The sequence below is a fragment of the Schistocerca americana genome, chromosome 3 (assembly GCF_021461395.2).
Source record: "Schistocerca americana isolate TAMUIC-IGC-003095 chromosome 3, iqSchAmer2.1, whole genome shotgun sequence".
NCBI classification, from domain to species: domain Eukaryota; kingdom Metazoa; phylum Arthropoda; class Insecta; order Orthoptera; family Acrididae; genus Schistocerca; species Schistocerca americana.
In genome coordinates this window covers 397957099-397969850 of record NC_060121.1, presented here as the reverse complement: position 1 = coordinate 397969850, position 12752 = coordinate 397957099, and positions in this window count along the sequence as shown.

The window sequence follows — 12752 nt, the reverse complement described above, 5'->3', positions numbered from 1 at the left end:
TAAACTACTACTAACAGCGATGAACACTCCACCACCGGTTGCATGCAATCTATCCTTTCTAAACACCGTCTGTACCTTTGTAAAAATTTCGGCAGAATTTATCTCTGGCTTAAGCCAGCTTTCTGTACCTATAACGATTTCAGCTTCGGTGCTTTCTATCTGCGCTTGAAGTTCCGGTACTTTACCAACGCAGCTTCGACAGTTGACAATTAGAATACCGATTGCTGCTTGTTCCCCGCATGTCCTGACTTTGCCCCGCACCCGTTGAGGCTGTTGCCCTTTCTGTACTTGCCCAAGGCCATCTAACCTAAAAAACCGCCCAGCCCACGCCACACAACCCCTGCTACCCGTGTAGCCGCTTGTTGCGTGTAGTGGACTCCTGACCTATCCAGCGGAACCCGAAACCCCACCACCCTATGGCGCAAGTCGAGGAATCTGCAGCCCACACGGTCGCAGAACCGTCTCAGCCTCTGATTCAGACCCTCCACTCGGCTCTGTACCAAAGGTCCGCAGTCAGTCCTGTCGACGATGCTGCAGATGGTGAGCTCTGCTTTCATCCCGCTAGCGAGACTGGCAGTCTTCACCAAATCAGATAGCCGCCGGAAGCCAGAGAGGATTTCCTCCGATCCATAGCGACACACATCATTGGTGCCGACATGAGCGACCACCTGCAGATGGGTGCACCCTGTACCCTTCATGGCATCCGGAAGGACCCTTTCCACATCTGGAATGACTCCCCCCGGTATGCACACGGAGTGCACATTGGTTTTCTTCCCCTCTCTTGCTGCCATTTCCCTAAGGGGCCCCATTACTCCACTGTAAAAGTGATGAAGCGGGGCAAGCAGAGGTGTGGTTGTGACTCCATCAACAAAGTCAAATATTCTACAATGATGGTATCAACAAACTGGTGTCTTGTTGGGAGAAATGCGTTTGTCGCCATTGTGATCGTTGAGAAGTAAATATGAAGGCATGAGGAATAAAGATGTAGAATGTTAATAAAGTTTGTTTGATTTAAAAAGTTTTAAGAGTTTCCACACAAAATTTCGGAGGCATTAGTTTTCAGCGCGTCCTTGTAGACGTAGTTCGCTGGACTGCACAGGATCGAACAGCCACTTTCAGTCAGGAAATGGGCTTGCTTGGAGCAACAAGAGCATCCAGAAGGACAGTGCGACGACACCTGGAACACCACGACCAGCACGGATGCCATTGTTTTGACCCGCGACGTGATAGAAGAGACAGACAGGCCAAAGTTGACAGCTCAGTGACGATATTCGACACAAGATTGTCACACTGTTGGCCTTTCAGAAAGCCGGAACTGCATACAGGACCACAACAGACGTATGGATGTATCCATGTGTGGAGCCTCTGAGATGAACTAGTTTTGCTAGATTACGTTCTTCATTGTCACACATAGGCACGGGCTCTAAGATTGAACTCTGGATTACGCTGAAGGGACAAAAAGATCATGGGATAGCGATGTGCACATATACAGATGGCGGTAGTATCGCGTACACAAGGTATAAAAGGGCAGTACATTGGCGGAGCTGTCATTTGTACTCAGATGACTGACGCGAAAGTGTTTCCGATGTGACTACTGCCGTACACAGGAATTAACAGATTTTGTAAGCGGAATGGAAGTTGGAGCTAAAGACACGAGCCATTTCGTTTCGGAAATCGTTAGGGAATTTAATATTCCGAGATCCACAATGTCAAGAATGTGGCGAGAATATCAAAGTTGAGGCTTTATCTCTCACCGCAGACAACGGAGTGGCAAACGGGATTCGCTTAACGAAGGAGAGCAGGGGTGTTTGCACAGAGTTGTTAGTACTAACAGACAAGCAACATCGCGTGAAATAATCGCAGAAATCAATGTCGACCGTACGACAAACATATCCGTTAGGACAAGGCAAAAGAAATTGGCGTTAGAGGGCTACGGCAGCGGACAACTTGCGCGAGTGCCTTTGCCAAAAACACGACATGGCCTGCGGTGCCTCTCCTGGCTCATGATCATATTGTTTGGACCATAGACTTTGGAAAACAGGGGGCTTGTCAGAAGAGTCCCGATTTCAGTGGGTAAGAGCTGATGGTAGGGTTCGAGAGTGGCGCAGACCCCACGAGGCCATGGACCCAAGTTGTGAACAAGACACAGTGCAGGTGGTGGTAGCCCGATAATGGTGAGTACTGTGTTTACAAAACTGAACCAATCATTGACTGGAAATGGTTATGCTCGGCTGCGTGGAGAAAAACTGCAGCTATTCATGGACTTCACGTTCCCAAACAACGGTGGAATTTTTATGGATGACAGTGCTCCATGTCCAAACATTCTGGACAATTCGTGCGAATGATTTGGCCAACCAGATTGTCCGAGATGAATCCCATCGATCATTCATGGGACAAATTCGAGAGGTCAGTTCTAGCACAAAAGCCTGCACTGCCAACACTTTCGCATTTATGGACGGCTGCGGTGGCAGTTAGGCTCAATAGTTCTGCAGGGAGCTTCCAACATCGTGCAGAGTCCATGCCATATCGCATTGCTGCGCTACGCCAGGCAAATGAAGGTCCGACAAGATTTTAAGAGGTTTACCTTGACTTTTGTCATCTCAGTGTTTTCTTAAAGAAGCATGGAATGATCTGGCTTTACCTGGCATGTCAATACGAATCGACGCCCAGCAATTTTTGTTGCGACGAGTGCAGCTCTGAGCATATTCCCAAATGATCTTCAGATATTATCATGTATGCTTACGACAGTACTGCGAACAATAAGTAAAATGTAATTGTTTTCTATCCTTCCTGTTACTGCAGTTTTAATGGCTAGCAGCTCCTCCTCCGTAAAACGTTTGTTGATAAGACGTCCTGTCTCGCCGCCGTGGACTTGTTCACAATAACAACTAAATCCGTGAACTGCTGGCGTATGAAGTTTATCGCTGGAGCCTCCTTAGCGGAATTCAGGAAGCCTCTTGCGCTATTGCTGCTAGAGCAGAATACCTTGATTCCCCATCAACCTAGAATCTTGCACAACAGTCACTGACGCCTCCCGCGAGTCGTGTACTGTCTGGATTAACGCTTACTTTATGTGGCCATCTGTATTTTTAAATAAATCCCAGAAATTATCATTCACTGATAGTAAAAGCATCAAATCCAACGCACTGACCTAGATAATGTGGCATTTTCTCGTAACTCATAAATTTTCTAACCCTTACTGGCAATTAAGTTATCAATTCATTAAACCCGTGTAGTAATGTCATCCACGCGCAACAATCAGTGTACGTTGTGAAGCTTCCTACTTGATGAGAACTGCGTGCTGGGCTGGAACTTATAACTGCCCACGTCGTGTTGTGCCGACTCCACTGTAGCTTGAAAGGATTTTTAAGTTTGTTTAATATGCCCGACTTATAATGTCACCACACAAGTCCCCAGGGTTGAGCAGTTATTGCCCGATGACGACACGCATTACAGTTTGTTAAAGCGGAGTTCGCCGTTATTAATTATGTTTTTAGATTTAATTTTATTACTCGTACAGAGACTCAAAGTTCCTTTAACAGCGCGTCGTCAAAATAAGTATGAAATGCTAATGTCTTTGCAATACATAATGTCGACTATTGAGTTCGTACCTATTTTGCCATTTTAGGGAAGAGAAACCTTAAGCGCTTCTCCTTGTATAGTCTCAGTATCAAATGTTCACTAATTTCAATTTACTTTCTATCTCAGTTCAATATTTAACACAAATTATATATCAATGTAATTCAGAGACATTACGTCGGTTCCACACTAACGGAATAACACGTAATTGTCATTTAACATCACTTTTATTAATAATCCTTTTTCTTATGACGTAGATGTTAATGAAAGATCACTATCTAGGAGGAAAGAGGGATTGATCCTAATCATGAGATAATAGCTTTTAATGAGCCCACAATCGTTAATTAAATAAAAAGTCACGTTCAAGGATGATATGCGAACAACTTTCGTTACGTCCGTTTTCGCATATCTGTCAAAACTAATCGTGTCGCCCACAGCTCAAATTAACACTGACGTTAACCCCTTTTGTAGGAACATCGAATAGTAACTATTATGTGAAAGTTTATTCTAGTCCCCGAATTAATTCCTTTCAGATACGCGCACGACCGAACAGCAGAACGGAACACAAACGACTTGTTTTAACAACCGAACAACGCAATGACGTTACATTACGACAATGTCCGCCCAATGAACATATCTTTGACTTTATCTTCTCTACTCTCTTAATTAAATTATTCTTAATTATAATTTATTCAGATATTTAACGAAAACATCTAACAAAAAATAAAATAAATTTATCCCAACGTAAAAGATCCGATATAAACTAGTACCTAGCGCGTAGGCGTTCATGGGCAGTCCTCCTACCAACTGAGCTGTACTGGAACGATTGATACCCGGTCGTCACAGCTTCACTTCTTCTGGTACATCTCTACCACTTCCCAAATTTCATTTAGGAAATGTGTGTCCTGTTATAAAAATTGGCTGCATAGTAACCTACCCAGGACATTAACGTATGTTCACGGCAAATATTTCAAGAAATATTTCAAGAAATATTTGATCCAAGAAATATTTAACTCTTCAAACTATAGACACGAAATGGGACCTACGATTCCAAGATTAACAAGCGGGTGACGGTCGGATCCCATTCTGTGTCGACATAATTCGTTTTAAAACGACACTGAAGGGAAAATATGACTCCCACATATTCGTTACTCTGGCAACTGTTACACCAAAGAACTAAGGCCCAAGAAAAGAAATAAGGGCAAATTAGGGTTTAATAGACTTAAAGAGACAGATGAAGTTTTGGAGTGGACTAGAAACAGGGAAGAGAACGGCCGCATCATTTTGAATGACATTCAGAATTAACGTCTGTAAGAAACAATGGAAAGTACAAATGTATCTCGAAACCTCACTTGGTAGAGGTCATGAAACACAGACACAGCTCCCCATTTGGGCATTTCAAAGTTTTTTTAATTTTATTTGCTTATTCGTTTACTTATTTTTTGGTGAAAGTGAGGGTTACGAGGTGACTATGGAAATAGCTTTGAGAACATTTATGGCAATTTTAGTGACTGCAGCATCTAGTCAAAGAATTTTCACCAAATTAACTAATTACAGTCGAGTACAGGTGAAGTACAAGGTCAAATTCTGTTATCGTGTGGTAGAATATGACACAGACACTAAATTTAACTTTAGTGCCGTAATCAATGAATTTGCGTTGCACAAAGTGAAAAAATGGAAAGCGAAATTACATTAAAAACTCAGTTCTTGCGGAGGAATGTATTTTGAGCACTTAATTGTACCCGTTTTTATTTTATTTCGAATTAATAATTTATGCACATTAATAATTTACTACGAGCAAATAAAATCTGATATTCCTGATACAGCATATTAAAATACAGTAGCTGCCATAAACCAAAGACTTAAGTTTTCTTTTCCTTTCAGTTTTTAGAAAGATCATAAAATTTGTAACTGATATCCTACAATGATACTTAATATATTGTGTGTACTATTTTTCACTTTTACGGATTATGCTATTAATATTTTTCACTAACGCTTTATTTGTAATACACCTACCTCAATAATTACGAAATTCTGTAAGTATGTGTAAAAAACTATTGAAAAAGAGTTTTCTGGGGAGAGGGGGGGGGGGGAGGGAGGGAGGAGTGCGGTAGCTTTGGCAGCTATGCCAAAGGCTCCGGATCACCTCGGCACAGCTCTATTTGCTTGTGAACTTTCTCGCCGTACTTAAAACTCAGCGTGGCGTGTTTCGCGAACATGTCGAAGACAAGGGCGAGCACTTCTTTCTAAGAAGACTACTGAACGACTTGATATAGCAACTCAGGAATAACTATGGGTCAGTAACTGTATAGGGCGTAAAAATTATTCGGACCAGACAGGAAAACTTCTGGCTACTTTCGTGTGCAGAACTTTTAGAAAAGAAAACAAACATACTCATCTTGCACCAATAATAGTTCGGTAGTAAATATGGACGTGATAGCCAATTATAACATGTTTTGGAGGCAATAAAGCCTAATTGGATGAACTTAAAACGTTATCAAGCAAGTTATTTAGTATCCAGAACCCCCAAAATTTTACAAACTTGCAGATTCTGCCTCCAAGTTTGAGTTACGCGATCTTTGTTTGGCAGATATTTAGTTGGTGTTTCTTCAACACTGATTCTCATCGGCCGAGTGAGTACAAAATGGGTCTAAGCACTATGGGACTTAAATCTGAGGTCATCAGTCCCCTAGACTTAGAACTACTTAAGCCTAACTAACTTAAGGACATCACACACATCCATGCCCGAGGCAGGATTCGAACCTGCGACCGTAGCAGCAGCGTGGTTCCGGACTGAAGCGCCTGGAGCCGCTCGGCCACAGCGGCCGGCCAAGTGAGTACGTACTAACGCAAAGTTGAGTGCACAGAAAGACGCTTACCGAACTAGATGGACTGCAATGTCACACAGGGATGGGAAGCTATAACCCGGCCCCGCCGAATATGGCGCATTTAGCGTCCAGAAAAAGTATAGTTCAAGTCAGTGTTAACTTTAAGAGCAGCAGTGTGAAACACGAAAAAGAAAGAGCACATGTGTGCAGATCGACTTTTGCACATTAAGGAAAGGAAAAGGGCTTAACTCGGTGCAGATACGGTGTGCTGAGAACAATGTCAGCTACGTGTCAAGATTCAGCTGGCTAGTGGGCAGTGAACCACGGCGAGAGCGACTGAAGCAGCTAACAGCGGTGAGACGCAGGGGACTGGCAACAGGTGCAGATGGCGGACCAGGACAGCACTGAGCCGTATGCTATAACACTTGGGCAGTGCTTGGCGGACGGACTCGCGGTATCATCTCGCCTTGACGACTATGCAGTGTTTTACTTTAATTGGTTTGTGAGTGTGGAGAAAATCTCGTGGATATGGGGTAAAACAATAATTCCGTAAAACCTGAAGAGGATACAAGGATTCTATACTTCTATACTTGTAAATGATGAATCTCAGTTTAACATGCAAGGATAAAAGAATATGGGCTGTCCAAGATTACTGTCGGTTAATGATAAATCGACAAATGAACAAGACGGGGTGGACGATGATGTTAAACCCATTCGTGACGTGAACAGGGAATCAGAATCTGAAGTTGGTGTTACATTTACTCCATTCCTAGTCAGAGAGCTAAAAGTGGAGTCAGGATTTGAAGGAAACTACAGGAAACATCGAATTTGACAGAAATCAAGGAAAATTATCTAAAACGGTTTTACCTAAACACCACGAGGTATTTTCGGACCAGCCAGGGCTAGTTAGATATTATAAGTGCTAGCTAACCATAAAAGACAATTTTTTTACAAAAAGCGTTTTATTATTGCAAAAGCCCATAAAGGAGCAGTAAGGAATTCGATTCAGAAAATGGTCAAATGGAACAATGGGAACTATGAACCAATGTCGGGCAGGATATTAGTGTTAATAGTGATACCATAATGTCATTTGGGAGAAAGGCAGATAAGTTAGTTTTGTGTCACATGGAAAGGCTTCAAACAAAATAGTATTGCCAGAAAGTGATAGGCCTGAACATACAGAGGAATTATTAAAGAAATTTCATGGTGCAACATTCTTCATTTCTCCAGATGTTACATATGGTTACTGGAATTATGAATTAGCAGAAGAGTCTCGGTAGTACACAGCTTTCTTTTTACGGGGAGGGTGTTATCAATGTGAAGGAGTGCCACTTGGTTTGAATATCAGTGTCTGGCTTTTGTCAGGCTGATGCCCCAAGTGACAGGTGACTAATTGATAAACAGGATTAGAGTCTCTGTGGACAATGTGTTGATTTCAGCTCCCATGTGGGAAGAACGTTGCATGTTAGTAGATAGAGTTTTAGAAGCTACAGAAATGGGTAGAATCTAGTTGAAGTTGTAATTTATAACGAAAGAAATAAAATTCTTGGAATGAATTGTCAATGAGGAAGGTAGTTTGTCAGACCCTAAAGAGTTAAAAGTCATTAGAGAATTTTGAGCACCTACAAGCTGAAAATAATGGAAAGATATGTTCAAATTATTTGGGTTTTATCGAAAATTTGTGCTGGGAAAAATATACAGTGCATCTTGTTTGAAGGAACTATTAGAAAAGAAAGCGAGATGTAAATGGGCAGAGGAACGTCAGAGGGCTATTGAAGAATTTAAGGAAACATTGGCAAACAAATTTTGAATCATCCATGATTTTCGAAGCCCTTTTGTCCAGGTTCAGGCTGCTGTGAGCGTGGCTTAGGGGTGGAATGGTTTCAAGCTGAAAACGAAGGAGAAGGGAAACAATAGGTTTTGTCTGTAGATCGTTGCAACAGTTGGATAAGAACTATGGCATAGCAAAGACAGAAGCTCTATCATTCGTACCTGAACTACAAAAATTCCAAAATGAATTACTATTTAACTAAGTAGTTATGTACAGTGACCAGTTTTGCAGACTTGAAAGTTAAAATACGAGAAACTGATGAGGTGCATGTTATATTTTCAGAAGTTCAGTATAGAAATAAAATACATCATAGGATCAGAGAACATAGTAACCGATGCATTGTCTCAGAGTGTAGAATAAGAACGGGAAATAACAGAACCACTATGAGGGCCTGAAGAGGTTCATATTCTTAGCAGAACAATACAAACTGAGGAAGAGGGATAGCTGAAAAAGTTTTGCAAAAACCTTAGGACAGAACAGAACCAAGATTAGTGACAAGCAGATTGGAACATTCAATTTCCCTGAATGTAGTGGAATTTTATAAATTGCATCAAGGTAAACTGTTCAGGGGGAGAAACAAGGAAAAACGAAGACTGGCGAATTTGTTGTCCAGATTAGAATATGGGTCTGTTAACAGACTAAGTGTATCGAAAGTATGGATATTACGGCGCCCAAAAATGCATTGAGAAATTGAATGCTTCGATAGTTTTCAGCAACATCTGGCGGAGAGTGCAAAGGTAGTTGGAATCTTGTGAGCTGTAAACGGTGTCATAACATGAGAGCTAACAATACGGTTGTACAGGGGCAGATCTATTCAGTAGAATCTCTGAATAGACTGGATTTAGTGACCACTGACCTTTCGGACCGTTGTCTGCGTCAAGAGGAGGTTGTGAATGTGTATTTTTACTCCTTAATGGGTTCTCTAAATATGTTAGGGTTTAGCCGATTAAAAGAGGAACTTCCAAAATAATTGTTAGCGAACCGGAGGACTATTTCGTGATCATTCGTGTGAAAAAAGCAAAACTGTAGGACAAAGGGCCACACTCTGTATCTAAGACTTTTGAAGAGTGTCTAAGGAAAAGGAATGTTGAACGTTTAAAGAAAGCTGCCAGTTTCCCTCAAGGAAACATGTACTAACGAATAATAAAAGAACTGCATCGCCTTTGGAAAACATATCGTCACAAGAAACACTCAGCTTGGGCCAAATATTTCTAAGAGGTGATCAGTCACCTAAAGCATGAAGCCATCAGTTTTGCACCAAGAGTGGATTAATATCTAATGACTTATTGTATGAATTAGATGAATTCCTTAAGGTTACTGACATTTTTGAAAAAAAATATATTTTGGCCATCAACTGTAAAATCTTGTGTTTATTCTCTAAAGGCTTCAGTTATTACGCCATCTTCACAGGAGAAAAACAGTATACAGCAATGGTAAATGGTTGTAATAACCAAAACTGGTAAAGGATAAACATACAGTTGTACAGCTGGTGGCACAAACATGATTTTTCGAAATATTTAACAGCTGTAGAGAGCCACCTACGAAAACTTTTACTTACTGAAGTTGTTACGGAACAGAAAAAGAAAATAGCAGAGGCAAATATCAGGAAGAAAGCCTTGAAAAGAAAAAGGAAGCACGTTGCAATGGCGCCCCCCACAAATTTTTAGGTTGGCGATTTGGTGCTTTTTAAAATTATGGAGACATCAGGGAAGCAGACAGTGGAAACCAAGGAATTCTAAGACGAATAATATGTGAGTCCTTTTAGGATTGTGGATAAGCCCTATCTAATGCATGTCAGCTGGACTATTGTGAGATACTTAAACCTTCAGGGCTCTGAAACAGTTTTGGCCTCAAGAAGTACATATGGCAAAATGATGCACAGAGTACTAACTGGTCTCGGGGGTAGCGATCTTTTCCACATTGGGGGTTTGACGAACACCAGGCTTCTTGAGTTGCTGACGTTGGCACTTGATATTCGTTTCGTAGTGACAGACTACCTCTTCTTCAATCATAACTTTTGCCATCGCCTTTAATTCCCTGATTGTGAAAATAGTGTACCTATTACGTATGGTATATTAGTTGTTCAGCGCTTATTAGTGATGAAGTTGAAAGCAACGACAGAACACATCTGGAGAATATTTTGTAGAAGTCAGAACATAAATACGAGTATATACTTACCTGTTGATGAGTAGACAAGTCATCAAAAAGAAGGATGAACATATATTGAAATTACGTCAGTGAGGTGTAATGAAAATGTGATTTAATTTTCTGCTGAATTTTCATGTATAAGTTTCAGAACAGTTGCAGTAATATTATGATGGTACAACAATGAAGCCAAACACGTTATGTGTGTTGCATTCATTGCAACCTACAGAAGATATTTTTGTAAATATTATCATCCGGTTTACGACGAGGTCGTGCACCCTCATGACCACAGCCCTTCCATCTGCCGACCGGAGGGGCCGAGCGGTTCTAGGCGCTTCAGTTTGGAACCGCGCGACCGCTACGGTCGCAGGTTCGAATCCTGCCTCGGGCATAGATGTGTGTGATGTTCTTAGGTTAGTTAGGTTTAAGTAGTTCTAAGTTCTATGGGACTGATGACCATAGAAGTTAAGTCTCATAGTGCTCAGAGCCATTTGAACCCTTCCATCTGGCAGTCCATGCATGCTGCCTGTGGACCCGACATGTTCCCGCACTGTGCGGACCTGGCTCCTCCTGAGTCCCCAACCAAATTGGCACACTCACACGACACGGAAAAACAACAACGTCGCCCCAAAGACAGGCCAACAGTCACTACATATTGATAACCGCCGCTGCTGCCACTACCGGACAGGCATTGCTTGCGAAACGAGTGGCGCCAGTCAAGACGAGAAGAAGAGAAACAACCGCAACCTTTCCAACTAAAGGATACGGTCTGGCTTCCAACAGAGGGCGGAAACCTACAAACAGCACCAATTCGAGCTGCAGCACGGCTCAACAGCTCACATCTTATTTTTTAAGTAAACAAGAGATCACTTACAATTCTTCGCGTTTTTGGTTGGTGTCTGCGTTTCCTCTCATCTGGTCACATTTGGAGGTTGCACTACAACTTGTCTTAGAACTGTAAACACACTTTCTTTTTACGAATTTTTTTCTTCACAATTTTTATGTTGCTTCCGCTAATAGCTGTCGAGTACTATTTGCCTTACGCCACAATTTGTAGATATTTTACCGAAAACAGAAAGAAACCTAAAATGAACATACGGTAGTTACGACTTTAAATCACTATTTTCAAAAAATTCCTACAACTAGCGACAGAAGGCTAATAGTGCTCCACAGAAATTAGTGCAAATGATACGAATATTTTCAAGAAAATAGTTTATAAGATGAAAACGTGCATATGTTTCGCAAGTGAATTTATAATGCAGCCTCCAGAATGTGACTATGTGAGAGGAAACGCAGATGCCAACAAAAAACACAAAGAGCTGTAAGTAATCATTTATTTACGTAAAAACAAGACGTGAATTGTTTTATAATCAACAAATATCGCATATCAAAACAAAACTGTATCTTTCTAGGTAGCACGGAAGATGCCTTAAAGAAGAAGGCGAAACTCGTATGGAAGAAATAATATACCATTTTTATTTACAAAACGAACAATTCTTCAGTACTTATATTTTACCTAAAAACTAAAATAAGTCTAACGTTATTACACTACTGAGATAGGGATTGTAATGTATTGAATTATCAGAGCAGTAGTTGGAGTTGCTACCGACGGCTGCTCAGCGGCGGTCAGTTTTCATACAGCTAAAGAGGAGATTGCAAAAACCCCGAAACTGGCCATGATTTACATAAATATTACTGCAACTGAAGCTGATCTCTCTAAATTAATTAGCATGAGACCCCCCCTCCCCCCCTCCCCCCCCCTTCCCCCGCACAGTTGCGGATGTCTTACACATCAAATCTTGTGTTTATAATAACAGTTGAAGCTATGACTAAAAGCATTCACTTCATACATTTTAATTTTCTATAGTTTTCTTTGCTTGCATTACATTAAAAATAACCATTTCAAAATTATTATTTAATTATGTTTTGTTCTGTGACTTTTGTGGAGAGAGTGGGAGAGTGTATGGAAGGAGTACGTAAGGTGTGGATGTTTTCTTTTGTCAAGAAGTATTTAATATATGGGATGGAAAGTTCGTGATTAGTCATGAATCATGGGATGTATGTCCTAGTGAGCATACTTTTGTATAAAAACAGCCTCAGTCATTGTTAGGTGTTAAATCAATTAGTATTTCATTTATGTGGGTAACTGATGCTTTCTTTCATGAAAACAAAAACATAGTTTCCTAAATGGAGGATTTCTTTTATAAATTAATCTCTCTAATGCTGTTGTCTGACGTAGAAATTGCCACGAGTATTTGAAGTTGGGGGCTGTACTGGTTGGTTGCCTAAATTGTCAGCCAGTAGGGGTTAAGCAATACTCGCACTTTGCCTAGTGCTTTGATACAGTTCTGTATCTCTAGAAGCCGATT